The sequence below is a fragment of the Bombina bombina genome, chromosome 5, assembly GCF_027579735.1.
Source record: "Bombina bombina isolate aBomBom1 chromosome 5, aBomBom1.pri, whole genome shotgun sequence".
Classification (NCBI taxonomy): Eukaryota; Metazoa; Chordata; class Amphibia; order Anura; family Bombinatoridae; genus Bombina; species Bombina bombina.
In genome coordinates this window covers 1,123,906,997-1,123,922,710 of record NC_069503.1, presented here as the reverse complement: position 1 = coordinate 1,123,922,710, position 15,714 = coordinate 1,123,906,997, and positions in this window count along the sequence as shown.

Here is a 15,714-nt window from a genome sequence, read left to right as displayed (position 1 = left end):
CCTGCTTGTAACCTATTTCATATTACATATGATAGTTCATCAGAATCTTGTCAAATCAATAAATAACTCCCACTGCCAATGCCAGTTTGACACATTCACATGCACCTCTCCATAGCGATCACCCCTGTCGTAATTACAACAAATCAACAAGACGCTGCCACATGAAAAGTCAGCACACAGACGGGAACAAATACTCACAGCCAAAACCCAGATTTCATCCCCACAATCCTTCTTGTCTGGTCTTACCAGCGGATCTTTTACCTGAACTCTACTTATGCAGACCTCCGGTTGTCCGTATTTGCCGTTCTCTTTCCTCTAGACGACTGTTTGTGGCTCCGACATCAGCGTGTAACCGTAGGTCATGTGACCAGCAGTGGGAGTATCAGTTTCGTGCAAAGGGCCAATCCCAGCGAGTGCTCACCGTGTTCCAACGTAAGAGTATCCCCAAAACAAAAGAAAGAGCACCTCCTCGGGATATGTATATATAAAAAAACTTTATTCCAAAACGTCAGTTAAAAATATATTCAATGGAAGTAACAACAAAGGTTGGAGGATAGTGATTAAATCCTTACTGATCCACTGACGCGTTTCAGCTATTGAGCCGTAATCGTAGCGTAATCTAGTGGCCTGTTCTGGCCCCGTTTAAACTAAAAGGTTTCCTATAATTGGTTAAAACCAAATAGGTAATTTAACCCTCATCCTTCCGATATTACTGATAGCCTATTTACAATGTATTGTCATTTCAGCCTTAAAAACAGTGGTTACAATTAATAGAGCATAAAGTAACATCCAGGCATATGATAAATCATCTTCATTCAGAAAGCATTAACAAAGTATTAAAAAATTCACATGTTTAATAGCCTAGATAATGTTGTAGATGTAACTATATCAAATAATCTTTTCATACACATGTGTATTATTGTTTAGTAGATCCATATTTCATCAACCCTTTTCCTGGCAATATTAAGCCTATGTTTAAACAAATACATATACAGATAGGGATATATCTATAAAAAAAAATCCAATTCATTAAATAAATAATTGGGGCAAAAATTTTGATTTCATTTAATTTCATTGGTGTTCCTGGATACACAGATCAAAATTAATTAAATCATATTCTGAATTTAAACCATAAGGTATAAAACATCCCTCTTGGCAAGTATGGACTCCCTATCACCTCCTCTGTTTTTAAATTTTATCATATCCACTACAGTCCATTTGAGTGACATACTGTTTTTATTGTGAATATTTTTAAAATGTTGTACGAGCGGTGTAGTCAGTTTACCAAGCTTAATACTAGATAGGTGTTCACGTATTCTGGATCTAACCTCCCTTGTAGTGAGTCCTATATATTGTAGTTCACATTCCACACAAGTTACAAGGTAGATACAATATGTGGCCCTACAATTTGTACAGTTATAATGCACAAATGACTCTCCTGTAGCACTGCTTCTGAAGCCTGCCAATCTATCCAAATGCTCACAGGCTCTGCATTGAATGTTACTACATCTATAAACTCCTTTATGTTGGACCTATGAACTGGTTACAGAAGGCTCTGTTTTCAATTGTGTAGGCGCTATCCTGTTACCAATAGACATACCCTTTCTAAACGCAAATCTGCATTTACCAATTTCTTCTAGTCCATCGTCTGCTTTGAGCATTGACAGATTTTTCTCAATAATGTTACAAATTTGATGAAATTGGTTACTATATTGCATAACAAACGTCACACCCTGAACTCCTCTTTTATTCTCCTTTCATGTTTAAGAAAATCTGACCTGTCCTTGTGATCTATATTCATTCTAATCGAATTGTTGTCATTGGGTTTATATCCTCATTCCAATAATCTATTGGTGAGGTCTGTGGCATGTTTTACATACAATCCCTCATTCGGCTTGCAAAATACTTCTGTAAATACCCTCCCTGACTCATCTCCTTTTAGAGTTACATCCAGGTAATTTATGTTTTTTTACACCATATTCAAAGGTGAATTTTATCGAAATATCATTCTCATTCAGATTTGCCACAAACTATTCTGCCTCAGAGGGACTCCCTCGCCAGATAAAAATTAGATTGTCAATATATCTACGATAATAAACTATATGTTCTTTCCCTGGGAAATTACCTCCAAAGATGTGAGACAGCTCCCACCAACCCATAAAAAGGTTTGCATGGGAGGGGGCAAATTTAGCCCCCATAGCCATCCCATTTTGTCTGTGATCTCCCCCTCCTTGGTGGTAAAGGATTTTGCATAGGTTTTCCACCTCCTCCCCCCCTTCGGGTTCTTTTGGGCATGTTGGAAAAACCTGAGCCAGATCCAGTTTCTCTAGTTCTCCTGGGCCTACATATGGGGGGGGGGGTGTTTTGTACCCTTGGGGTGTCTTCCCGATAGCTAGATACTTCACTCATTTGATGTACTTTGAGAATAGATCCTATTTTTGGTTTAGCTCCTAACTCTAATGCGGACACTAAATTGGACCTGTCTTCATCTCCTGAAGTAGACCCCTCCCCAGAATTCTGTCCTTCATCCTGTGATTCCCCCTCACTGTCAGTGAATGTTACATTCTTATATTTTTTATGTGTTTTATTCTTATTTTTGTTTTTTCCCTGTTTGTTACCTTTGGACTTGTTCTAATCATTATCTTTTCTATATTGGAACCTTTTTTTCCTATTCCATATATAAACTTTGTTCGACTCATAATCTGATGTGTCCCTGACATATTTATCGTGTTTAATTTCCATAATTGCATGCTTTGATTCTGCTATTGCTTCCTGCAATATTCTATCAAACTTAGGGTACTGCAATTCATTTTTTCTCCTATTGCACTCCACCTGCAAGGAATCAATTTAATTAGAAACTACGTTTACCTGATTAGTTTTGAACTCTAATAATAATTTTATAAGTCTGAGAGAGCACTCAGACCAATTTTTTATGAACTCTACATCCTCTACAGGAAAAGTAGGAAACGTATTCAGTCTCAGACCTCTTGATATGAGTCCAGAGTTTAAATATTTCTGGAGGGTCCAAACATCCCATTTTAATCTGGTCTCTTTAGTCAGTAATACTTCCAATGTTTCAAACAATTTGCTTAGTGAAAACAAAGAGCAGTCAGTGGAAAAAACACAGTCCAGGTAACTCATGTCACTTGCTCTATCCACTGCAGGCTTTAACGAATAGTATTGTAAAGTTCCTTCACTGTTACTAGTAACTTACCTGCAGTGGATAGAGCAAGTGACATGAAATAACCAATTCAGCACGGCTGAAATAACCAATTATTTTAATGGGAGACAGGTTTAAACCTCGGTAAGCAACATTAAAAGAAGGACTGGAGAGACAGAGCTACTGCAGACGACCCCTTCTTTTAATTTTGCTTACCAAGGTTTAAACCTGTCTCCCATTAAAATAATTGGTTATTTTAGCCGTGCAATTTAGCTTAAAATGATTAATACTAAGATAATTTAATTTCAGCCCTTGGATTGTAAGGGTTTTTTCATAGTCAAATATAGTGACTGCTGGCTGTTTACATTTTATACTATAAGGATATTATGGGAGTTTCAGTGTTTTCCCCGGTTTAAGTGTTTTTAATGAGAGCTTAAAGCCTTATGTATGCATGAGATCCAATTGTTCTTATTATTTAATAAATTTATTTCAATAAAGTTATTTGTATGAATGAGAAAATATTATATACACAAAAAATTGTTTTCCTATAAATTTTCTTTCAGAGCAGAAATATAAATTCCTACGCAGACAAAAGCTACTTATACTTAATTGTATGACCTATTACAATTACTTTGTTAGTTGTCTTGTGCCTTGAGCTTTGACCCTGAGACAGGTAGCCTTATATTATATATGTATTCAAAAATTATTCTGTATATAATATAACTATAATAAGACTCCTGTTTTATTACCATTCTGCCTCCCCCGTTTTGTATTGTTTCTATTCCTATACATTCAGATACCAGGTCTCTGTATAACCTTAAATCTATACAATATATCTAACTGATGTATACTTCCATACAATTCTACTTATAATATTTTAGGGGATGTATTTAAAGTTATCTTTCCCAGTTATATAAATATTTAGTGCATAAACATATAATATGACTTAGGTCACACAATGCAGGCAATCCTGTATCAGCATCTATTAGCCCCATCTGGAGCTTAATCTGTCCCTTAGATGTCTGGAAGATAGAAAATAAAAATATGTTATATATTTAACTTACTCGTTGCTCTTCATCTGCTGCACCTCTCTGCCAATCCCTTCACTGGCTTCCTCTTGCCTCTAGGATTAAACATAAAATCCTCACCCTGACATATAAAGCTCTCAACTGCACTGCTCCCCTTCTCTAGATACTCTCCCTCCCGTCACCTTCGATCAGCTAAGGATCTCCTCCTCTCTTGTTACTTCCTCACATTCCCGTTTACAGGACTTCTCCAGACTGGCCCCCATCTTGTAGAATTCCCTGCCTCGCTCCATAAGTTTCTCCCCTAGTTTTGACAGCTTCAAGCACTCCCTAAAAATGCTACTATTCAGGGATGCATACAACCAACACTAACCTTCCTAACTCCATTGCTTTAACCCCTTAGAATGTAAGCCTATGGGCCCAGCTGTTTACAGATCGCTTCTTAAGAGCCGACTACAACAGTGAAACTCTCGGCAGGGCCCTCTACCCACTTGACCCCTACAAAAGCTTTCCTGTACACCGACTATGTTTACAGCGCTGCGGAATACCTGATAATAATAATAAAATAATAATATTTTAAAATGGGATTATTACAATTGTTATTTGAGTATTTTAAATAGATTTGAAAATTATAGACAAATCATTTATATGACTTTTTAAGTAAACATTAATATATCTAAGAACTATGTAGATAATTTGTTATCAAAAGTACAGTAGGTTTAGATATTTTGAAATCTTGATTCTTAGGCTTTCAACTTCCATATGTCTGTAGGTAACTTGAGTTCAGATTCTTTGTGTATCTGAGGTTCAGGGGCAATTAACAGGCCTGTGCTACTTACTATATTCTCGGAATATCTGTTTGCTTATCTGACTTAGGTAGAAAATCTTGTCTCCACCATTCCAGGATGCATTCATGCTTGGTTAATTATCAGGCCCATGTAATGACCCCATGTGGAGTTATGAGCTTCAAGGTTAAATTAATTTATGGAAGGCTATACAACAATAATTCATTAGAAATTACCTCTCTTCTGAGACCGTGATCAAAGGCTCTTGAGATGTGACATTATCTCTTGTAGTTTGGGACCAATGTTTGTTCTTTTTAGAAGTCCTGTCTATTTCTTTTGTTCTACAAGTCTGTAGTTGAGAACATAAAGGGAGGGGTTGATATCACCCATTCAAGTGTTTATTCGCAATGCAGCTAAATCAATTCATAGTAGATATTAGCTAAATGAGATATTAAATTATGTAATATCCAATGCTCCTCAGCCATACCCTAACATAAAATCACCCTTCCAATTTTAAATATATGTAGGACACATGTATTTGAATTGGCTTAAAGTAAGTGGTACTTGGTGAGTGTATTAACAGTATGCATCATAGACAGTCTTCTATAAAGAGAGTCCATTAGTTTTGAGCCCTCATGCTCGCTAGCTAGGCATCTTTAAACTACAATATTTCTTTAGTACATTTGGGGATATGATACTTCATTCTCCCTCTATGACTTGTAGTTGGGATCTAGGATGGCACGCTGATTAATTTGTCCATAAAAGTGTAATTTTTAGGGATCCTAATTTTATAGGAAACTGGAGAAATTGTGTCAGTAATGACAAAAGGACCCTTCCTTGATGGAAGCAATTTCTTCTCCTTAACCTGATCTCTTCCAAAGTTATAAAGATAAACTTTATCATTTATTTCATATTCCTTTTTGGAAGTTTTGAGATCATAATAGGTTTTAGCGGCAGCTGCAGCCTTCTCCAAGTTCTTTTGAGCAAATGCAAAGGCATATTGCAGGTGTTTCCTTAGGTTTTCCACATATTGATGCGTATTGGCGGCATTTATCAAGTTCTGGTCTGATGTACAGTACAATGGATGTTGAGGTAGAACCATTCTTCTACCAGTCATCAATTCAAAAGGTGACATCTTAGTAGCACTACTTGGAGTTGCTCTTAATGCCATTAGGACTAGAGGTAATTTTACATCACAGTCTTTACCTGTTTCATTCATAAACCTTTTGAGGATTTTCACAATGGATTGGTTGTAACACTCTACACCACCACTAGAGGCAGCTCTATATGCAATATGGAGCTTTATTTTGACCCCTAGTATTTTACACATTTTGGTCATCACTTCGCTAGTGAAGTGGGTTCCCCAATCGGATTCAATTCACTGGGGTATACCAAATTTGGAAAACACATGGTTAATGAGTAATGTTGCGCATGTTTCAGCACTATTGTTAGGTGCACTGATGTACTCTACCCATTTAGTGAATAGGCACGTTAATGTCAACATGTACTTGTTACCTCTTGATGACCTTGTTACTGGACCAATAAAATCAATTTGTATATCTGAGCATGACATTACCATCCCCCTTTTCTGCAATGGCGCTCTATTCGTTGCCGCAGTGGGTTGGAACTGTGGACAGATTAAACAACTTTGACAGTAAGTTTGATCATCCTTAAACATATGCGGCCAAAAGGCATAATCACGCAATTTTTTATACGTGAGTTTAGCACCACGATGGCCAGATGTAGGGGCATCATGGGCATGTTGAAGCATGAGATCTCTGAACTTTGTAGATACCACCCATTGCTGGATGCCAGTTTTGGAGGTTCTAATTAACAAACCATCCTGTAACGTAAATTGTGATCTGGACTTCATTAAGATTCTAAGATCTTCCTTGCCAATACCTTCCTCTTTCGAGATGGGGTTGCTTTCAGGATCTTCTATGTGTTTATAGAAGATGCCTACAATGGGGTCTTCTTTTTGACTAGTGATCAGGTCCTCACTAGGAGAATCCTGATTCCATTGTACCAGGTTAGGCTCACTCTGTTGTTTAGCCTGGATTCTGGTAATGGCTTCTACCTGAATTGCACCAATTAAGTGATAGATATTAAGGAGTTCTCCAGTTATGGCTCCTTGTTGACTAATGAATCTGCAAGATCATTGCCTTCCTTGTCAGGACCTACAATCCTGAAATGACCCTTGGTCTTCTTCCAGTGTATGGTTAACCCATTGGACACCACCAGATTATCAATCTCGCAGAACAACTTGCCATGTATGACTGCTTTGTTGTTAGTTTTCTGCATGCCATTTATTTTCAAAGTTGGCAGGTATGCAACAAAGCTGTCACGCACATAATTTGAGTCAGTAATGATCACAAATTCATTAATATCATGTTCAATAGCCATCTCAATGGTTTTTAGAACAGCAGTTAGTTCTGCAACTTGACTGGCCCAAGATGTTGAAACCTACAGAAAGGTTTGAGAATCCATTGGCCCCAGTTATACCGATGCCGGTGACTAATCAGCGCTCATTATCAATAGGGGCATGGTAACAACCATCAACATATATCCAAGGTAGTGTTTGACAATGGTCCCCATTGTATATTTTATATGGCGAAAGCAATTGTTCCTCCAGGAAATCATAGTCTAACAACTCTTTCCCATGATCCATAGCAGTACAGTCTTGGAGATCAGCAAGCCCCTGTGCAACTGGATTCTTTTTATTCTGCTTGTAATGAATGCAAGGAAAGAGTCCAAGCTGTTATGCGGCTATTAGACAAATTTCCATCTCTTATTCTCTCACTTTGCAGATATAGCATTATATAGCATTATATTATTTCTACAATAATTTTCTCGCCCTGTATATAGCTGCAGAAATTTTGTAGAGCCCATACAGTAGATAAAAGGGCTTTTTCACGATCGCTAAATTTTATTTCTACTTGGGATAAAGTTTTGCTCGCATAAGCAATGACTTTGCTTAAATTATCATGCGTTGGTATAAAACAGCACTCATGCTTATATCTGTGTAACCTGTCTCTAAGTAGAAAGGTTTACCCCCTTCAGGGTACGCTAAGCAAGGTGCTTGAGTAAGTTTCTCTTCAGTTCCTTGATGGCTGTCTCTTGAGTCCCACTCCAGTGCCATTTCACATCCTTCTTTAGAAGAAGTAGCAGCGGTTTAGCTAAATCTGCATAATTATCAATACATTTGCGACAATAATTCGTCATACCCAGGAATGATCTTAATTCCTTTAAGTTAGTTGGGTTTTTAGAATTTATTATAGCTTCCACCTTTTTCTTCTGAGGATTTAACCCTTCAGAAGTAACTTCATGTCCCAAAAAGTTTACACAAGTGCGGCACTATTGAGCTTTTTTGTAGAGATAATTTGACACCTGCCCTTTTAAGTTAGCTGAGGATGTGTTTAAGTTCTGTGACATGTTTTTAAAAGTCTGTGCTTTGATAAGGTCCCCTTTTCCAGTGCATCTGGTATAGCCTTATGCATGAAAACAGCAAATTCATGTCCTGAATTTATGTATCCTTCTCATGTACCTTTTTGGTCCAATATCCCTGTGCACAATGGCAGTGAATATTTTAGATCCCTGGATCTGCACTAGGCATATGGTACAGGCCAGCCAGACATTTACACTCATTTGTTTAGCTGTCTTGAGTCAGCACACAAACGCATTGTCCATTGGGCTTTAGAACAACTAGAATAGGATTGATATAAGAGCTATGCACCTGTCTGATAATACCTCTTTCTTCTAAGTTTCTTATGATTTCTGCAAGAGAATCATATGAGGCTAAAGGAAGTCTGTATTGTTTAACAAAGACAGGTGGTGCATTGGTATCTGTTTGGATTCTTGCAATGTGCAAGTCTGTAGTCCCACAGTCATAAGAATCCCTAGCAAAAATATCCTTGTACTCCATCAGGAGTTCTCATAGCTGTTGGCGTTCATCATCACTGGAACAGCCATTAGCAAAGGAGATTTGCTCTTTGACTATTTGCTGAAATCCTGGAAAGATTTCAGATTTTCCTATCTCATAGGCTTCTTCCAACCTAGAGGTGAGATCCCCTTGATTATAATTTACATTGCCCCCATGACTCTGGGTTTTGGGGTATTCTTGCTCTTTGATCGACTGATCAAATACTAGGGAGGCTTCTTCAATTTAACAGATGCCTTCCTTTGAGCTGAAGGTATAAACAGACTGAATTGTAAATAGTCCCTCTGGCATAGATGCAAATGATTGTTCTATTAATTGTTCTTCAGTTAAGTATCCTTCAGGTATTATCCCAATTACATTATTCTGGAATCCAAAAGTGTAATAACTTGATTCCAGTGCATATCCTATGGTAGTTCCCTTAGATAAGGTTATATCCTGTGGGGACATGTTATGCACAATAACATGTATTGAAATAGTTCCAATATTTACCATAGGAGTATGGGTCATTGTTATACCCAGATTTTGCATTCTATGGGAGATGCAAATTAGTGTTTCAGAAGTTTTTAATTTCTGACCTCTTTTTACCTGTAAGGATAAGAGGAATTTATCAGCCCCAGCAGGTATTACAACTGTCAGAACAATTCTCTGTTGGTGTATATCCCTTTAATTCCTTTCTATAAATCCTTGCACCTCCCACACACACCTGCCAATTAATTTGTTTGGTAGTGTAGTGCAATGTTCCTAATAACAAGCTATCTCTGAACTCTCCTGGCTATTTTTTGAATATTAGTCTGTTTCTTACAAAACTTCCCACTCCTGGAGGACTTCATCAACCAATCTACTGGTATCACAAAATCTACACCTTATAATGACTTCACTTTTGAATTGCTTCCCTCAGTAATTATGGATTACCTGAATACCGGATACTACTAAGCAGACGTAAGCCTCCAGCAAGGTTTCCAGTCATCCTAGTGTTGCGGTATCTAATCCAACCTCTGCCTATATATATTGCCTTTAGCAGCTCCTATAAACTGTATCCACCAAGTAAGCAAACCTAATAGTTGCTTTCTCTCCACAACCGCTGCAGTTCCTATCAGATCCTGCTTGTGAAATCTGCAAACCTAGACTGTCAGCGTTTCTACCTCTCTGATTGGCAGATCTCCACACACCCTCTCTGCGGAGTCACAGAAAACACACAGAGCCGATTCTAAGCCTGTCAGTGTTTCAGCCTCTCCCATTGGCTGGTCTCCACACACCCACTCTGCAGAGTCACAGAGAGCCACGGAGCAGATATTTAGCCTGCATGTTTACACTGCTGCAAACACCTACGTTTAACAACAGAGGCTACAGCAGGATTAACATTCAATCTGCTTATAATCAAGTAAAGAACTTTTATACTACTAACTAAAAACGGACTTACAACATCCTCTTCCTACTACATAGCTGACAAAGCTATAGTGATCTGTACAGGACTCATACTCTCCTGTAACAAGATAACAAGCAAACACATAGCAATTGTGTATACAACATAGAAATCCTGTCCAAAAATAAGTAATCTGCAGTTGTGATCCATTGACTTCTTCAATTCAGCACTGAGATATTTGACATATTAATTAACCTCCATTATGGATCCAGCAGACTTACCTAACATAGTATACAGTGTATCACAGTAGTTAGATCAACTCACACAGGGGTTAAGAGAATTGCAAGTACAAAATGACAGCCTCAGGGCAATAATTAAAGATAACACCCCAGAACCACAGGTCTGCCTGCCAGAAAGATTCTCAGGTGACAGAAGGGTATTCAGGCAATTCCGCAATGCTTGCTACCTACTTTTCCAAATGAGACCTAAAGCCTACCATTCTGAGAGGATAAAGGTAATGACTATCATCTCTTTTTTATCCGGAGTACCTAGGGTATGGGCAGACTCATTGTTCGAAAGTAACAACCCCATACTAGGATCACTCTTAGAATTCTTAACACAAATGAGTTCCTTATACGGAGCTAGGATCAAGCTCCCTAGAACTCTAGAGGGATTGATCAAACTCTCCATACAGATTGACAGACGTCTCAGAGAGAGACGTGCAGAACGCCAACAATCAGAATACACCCTGAAGTACTCAGCATCTCCTGGCAAGGAACCTGCAATACCAATGGAAATAGGATTCACCAAAGACCCTCTGCAACGCGAAGAAAGACTTTGCTGTAAACAAAAGAACCTCTGTATGTACTGTGCATCCCCAAGTGAAAGATTGTCCAATTTTGCAACGGCAGAAGAGAAGTAAGTTCTATAATATTAACAACTGTCTTTCAAATAAAGTCTCTAATATTGCTTACTGTACCCTGTCTCTGTCTCTCCAGTGGGATCATCAAACACTACAATCTGAAGCCATTGTGGATTCCGGAGCCTATTCCAATTTCATTGATTTGTCACTTGTAAATAAGAATAAAATACCACTCCAATTAAAAGCAAAACCTGTGTCAATTCGAGTCATTAATGGTTCCTATTTTAGTTACGGTCCAATCACACACCACACCATCCCTCTTAAGGTCACCATGGGTACTGTACATGTAGAATACCTCACATTTCATGCCATACCCTCACCCATGTATCCAGTGGTCTTAGGTTTATCCTGGCTTCAATTACACCAACCTCATATTCACAGGCAGTCTCTCCAAGTAGATTTGGATTCAACCTATTACCAAAATACGTGCTACCCCCACCAGCATCTCTTACAGCTATACCATACCTGAACAATATCAAGACTTCCTTGACGTGTTTGATAAAAAGCAAGCAGAATCACTTCCTCCACATCAAATATATGATTGCCCCATTGACCTTCTACCCGGGTCTAGTATACCTTATGTGCACGTATACCCGTTATCACAACCAGTGTTTGAACACTTGAAAACATATCTAGAAGAAAATCTGCAGAAAGGTTTCATCAGACCTTCAACATCACCAGCTGGAGCAGGTATCTTCTTCGTGAAGAACAAAGACAACTCACTCCGACCCATTATCAACTACCGCGAACTTAACAAGAGGACAAGGAAAAACACATACCGTCTACCCCTCATACCTGAATTAGTCGAACGACTCAGCCAAGCAACTATCTATACCAAACTAGACCTCAGAGGGGCATACAACTTGGTCAGGATCAGAGAGGGGGATGAGTGGCTCACAGCATTTAGGACTCGGTATGGCCTCTACAAGTACACTGTGATGCCATTCGGCCTCTGCAACACCCCTGCTACGTTCCAGTATTTCATAAATGACTTCTTCAGAGATCTATTGGACGTGTGCCTGGTGATCTACCTCGACGATATCCTGATCTATTCAGACAACATGGAAAACCATATTAAACATGTACGTTGGGTACTAGGTTGACTAAGGACCCATCAGCTCTATGCAAAGTTAGAAAAGTGTTCTTTCCATTCTATGGAAATATAATTCCTAGGATACCACATTTCATCCTCAGGTATCAAGATAGAAGATGACAAAATAGACGCTATAAAGAAATGGCCCACACCTACTTGCAAAAAAGACATCCAGTGCTTTCTTGGATTCGCAAATTTTTACCGCAAGTTCATAAAAGGTTTCTCCCAAATAGCCAAGCCACTCAGTAGATTTAACGGTAACCTAGGCCATTTCTCCTGGAATTCAGAGGCTCAAAAGGCATTCAAAACACTAAAAGAATCATTCACTATAGCCCCAGTTCTTCAGTTCCCGAGCTTGGACCACCAGTTCATTCTCGAGGTGGATGCCTCCGAATATGCTATGGGTGCAATCCTATCGCAACAAAGTTACCCTTCGGCGCCAATACATTTCATAGCCTATTACTTCAGATTGATGACTCCACCAGAGATAAACTACCCTATCCGTGAAAAGGAACTTCTCGTAATTAAAGCCTCTCAAAAACACTGGAGACACCTTCTTGAAGGAACGAAACTACCAATACTCATTTACACAGATCACCGCAACCTCGAATACTTGCAATCCAGTAAAACCTTATCTGCTCGACAACTCTGATGGAGTATGTTTTTCACTAGATTCAACTTCCACATCACTTACCGCCCTGGATCAAAAAACTGTAAAACTGATGCTCTCTCCAGACAACTACACCCACCGACTCGAAACATTTCTTCCTAAGCTATACTGACACCAGAACACTTCATTGGCACTACTACTAGCTGTTATAATATCTTACGATCTAACCAAAACAAGGATACTACTTATCCGAAGGATCGCTTACAAATCCATCCAGACGGTCTCAGCTATACTAATGGCAAGATTTATATTCCTCCCACCTTGAGGAATACCATACTCCAGAATCACCATGACTCACCTCTGGCTGGGCATCTTGGAGTCCACAAGACCACCAAATTAATTAAAAGGAATTATTGGTGGCCTAAAGTTCACAAAACAGTTGAAAAGTACATCAAGACCTGTCAGATATGTGCTACTTTGAAATCTGAAATATACCGACCTTATGGCCTGTTGAAACGTCTTCCAGTAACAGAAAGACCTTGACACACAGTAGGCATGAATTTCATTGTCGAATTTCCTCTATTCTAACAATTGTAACACCATCATAGTAGTCATTGATCTACTCACCAAAATGGCTCACTTCATACCGCCCACATCCTCAGAAACAGCTGACTTATTCCTAACCCACATAGTACGCCCACATTGAATTCCTTCCATCATAGTGACAGATAGGTGCCAATTCACCTCCAGATTCTGGAGACAACTCTGCACCATTCTCAAAAATCTATAGTACTGCTTATCATCCCCAAACGGTCAAACAGAACGGGTAAATCAATGGCTTGAGCAATACATTAGATATTACTGTGCTTATCAGCAAGACCGGTGGTACCATGACATACCTATGGCAGAATACGCCTACAACAACTCCTCAAACAACTCCACCAAATGCTCCCCTTTTTATTCAAAATATGGATTTCATCCAACATTCCACTTGTACCCTCACTTAAACACCACATCACCACAAGTTGACAAGACTACTAACTCTTTAAAAGTGATGTCGCAAACCTAAAATTTTCGGGTTCGCGAACGGCGGACACGAACTTCCGGCGCGAACCGCCATTGAATTCAATAGGCAGGCAAACTTTAAAACCTACAAGGACTTTTTCTGGCCACAATAGTGATGGAAAAGTTGTTTCAAGGGTACTTACACCTAGACTGTGGCATGCTGGAGGGGATCCCTGGCAAAACTCCCATGGAAAATTATATAGTTAATGCAGAGTCTGCTTTTAACCCATAATGGGCCTAAATCAACTAACATTCCCAAATTGTTTGCAATAACGTGCTTTAAAACATCAGTTATGATGTCGTATCTATCAGGCAGTGTAAGGGTTACGGCCGCATCACAGTGACAGAGCAAACTCCAAGTGTTACGCACCGCAATCAACCACAAACAGTCCACTTACACAACCACGAGATAGATAGATAGATTTGATAGATAGATACATAGATAACATAGCTCAATCGATGCAATATACATATGATCGATACACTGTACATAGCTCAATAGATGCAATATACATTCGATCGATACGAATTACATCGATCAATAGATGCAATATACATTTGATAGATACGAATGTTATCGAATCAAAGATGCAATATACATTTTATAGATACGAATGACATCAACCAAAATATGAAATATACATTTTATAGATACGAATTACATTGATCAATATATGCAATCTGCATTTGATCGATACATTTGATAGCTCGATCGATTTGATATATAAATAACTGGATTTGAAATATATATAATTTCCCTGACAGAGTATAACAATAAGACATGTGGTCTGTAACCCGTGGTGTGTTAAGTAGTAATATTCTTAACATTTTACTATAACCTGTTACTCCCCCTATCAGATGAGGTCTATATGGCATTCATTTGTGGAACCGGGAGATGGAAGAAGATGATTGTTCTGTCCTCCTACTTCAAATTTGTCAGAAACACAAGTGGCTGTCTCAAAACATCACGGACAGAAGATAGATTGATAGATAGGATAGATAGATATACATAGATTGATAGTTAGATAGAATCGATAGAAAAGAAATAGATAGATTTGTTAGATATATAATTACCCTGATAAAGTCTAATAATTAAACATGCGTTCTTGGACCCAACTAGGTTGTGTTAAGTAGTACTATTCTTCGCACTTTCAGCCCAGTAACTCCCCCTATTGGTGGAGGTCTATATGGCGGTTATGATTACCCTGACAAAGTATAACAACAAGACACGCGGTCTGGGACTCATGGTAATTTTGTTGTGTTAAGTAAACTTTTCTTATCACTTGAATCCCTCTTACCCCCCCCTTTTGTTGGAGCTCTATATGGCCTGCATGATTAGCCAGACATCTGGTCTTGGACCCATGGTAATTAGGTTGTGTTTAAGTAGTACTATTCTTATAACTGTAATCCCTGTTACTCCCCCTATCAAGGGACGTCTATATGGCCTGCATGATTACCCTGACAAAGTATAACATCAAGACACACGGTGTTGGACCCATGATAACTAGCTTGTGTTAATTAGTACTTTTCTTAGCACTTTAATCCCTGTTACCCCCCCTATCGGGGGTGGTCTATATGGCCTGCCTGATTACCCTGAAAAAATATAATAATAAGACATGCGGTCTGGTACCAATTTTAACTAGGTTGTGTTTTAAGTACTACCATTCTTAGCACTTTAATCTCTGTAACTCCCCCTATTTGGTGCGGTCTATACAGCCTGGATGATTACCCATACAAAATATAATAATAAGACA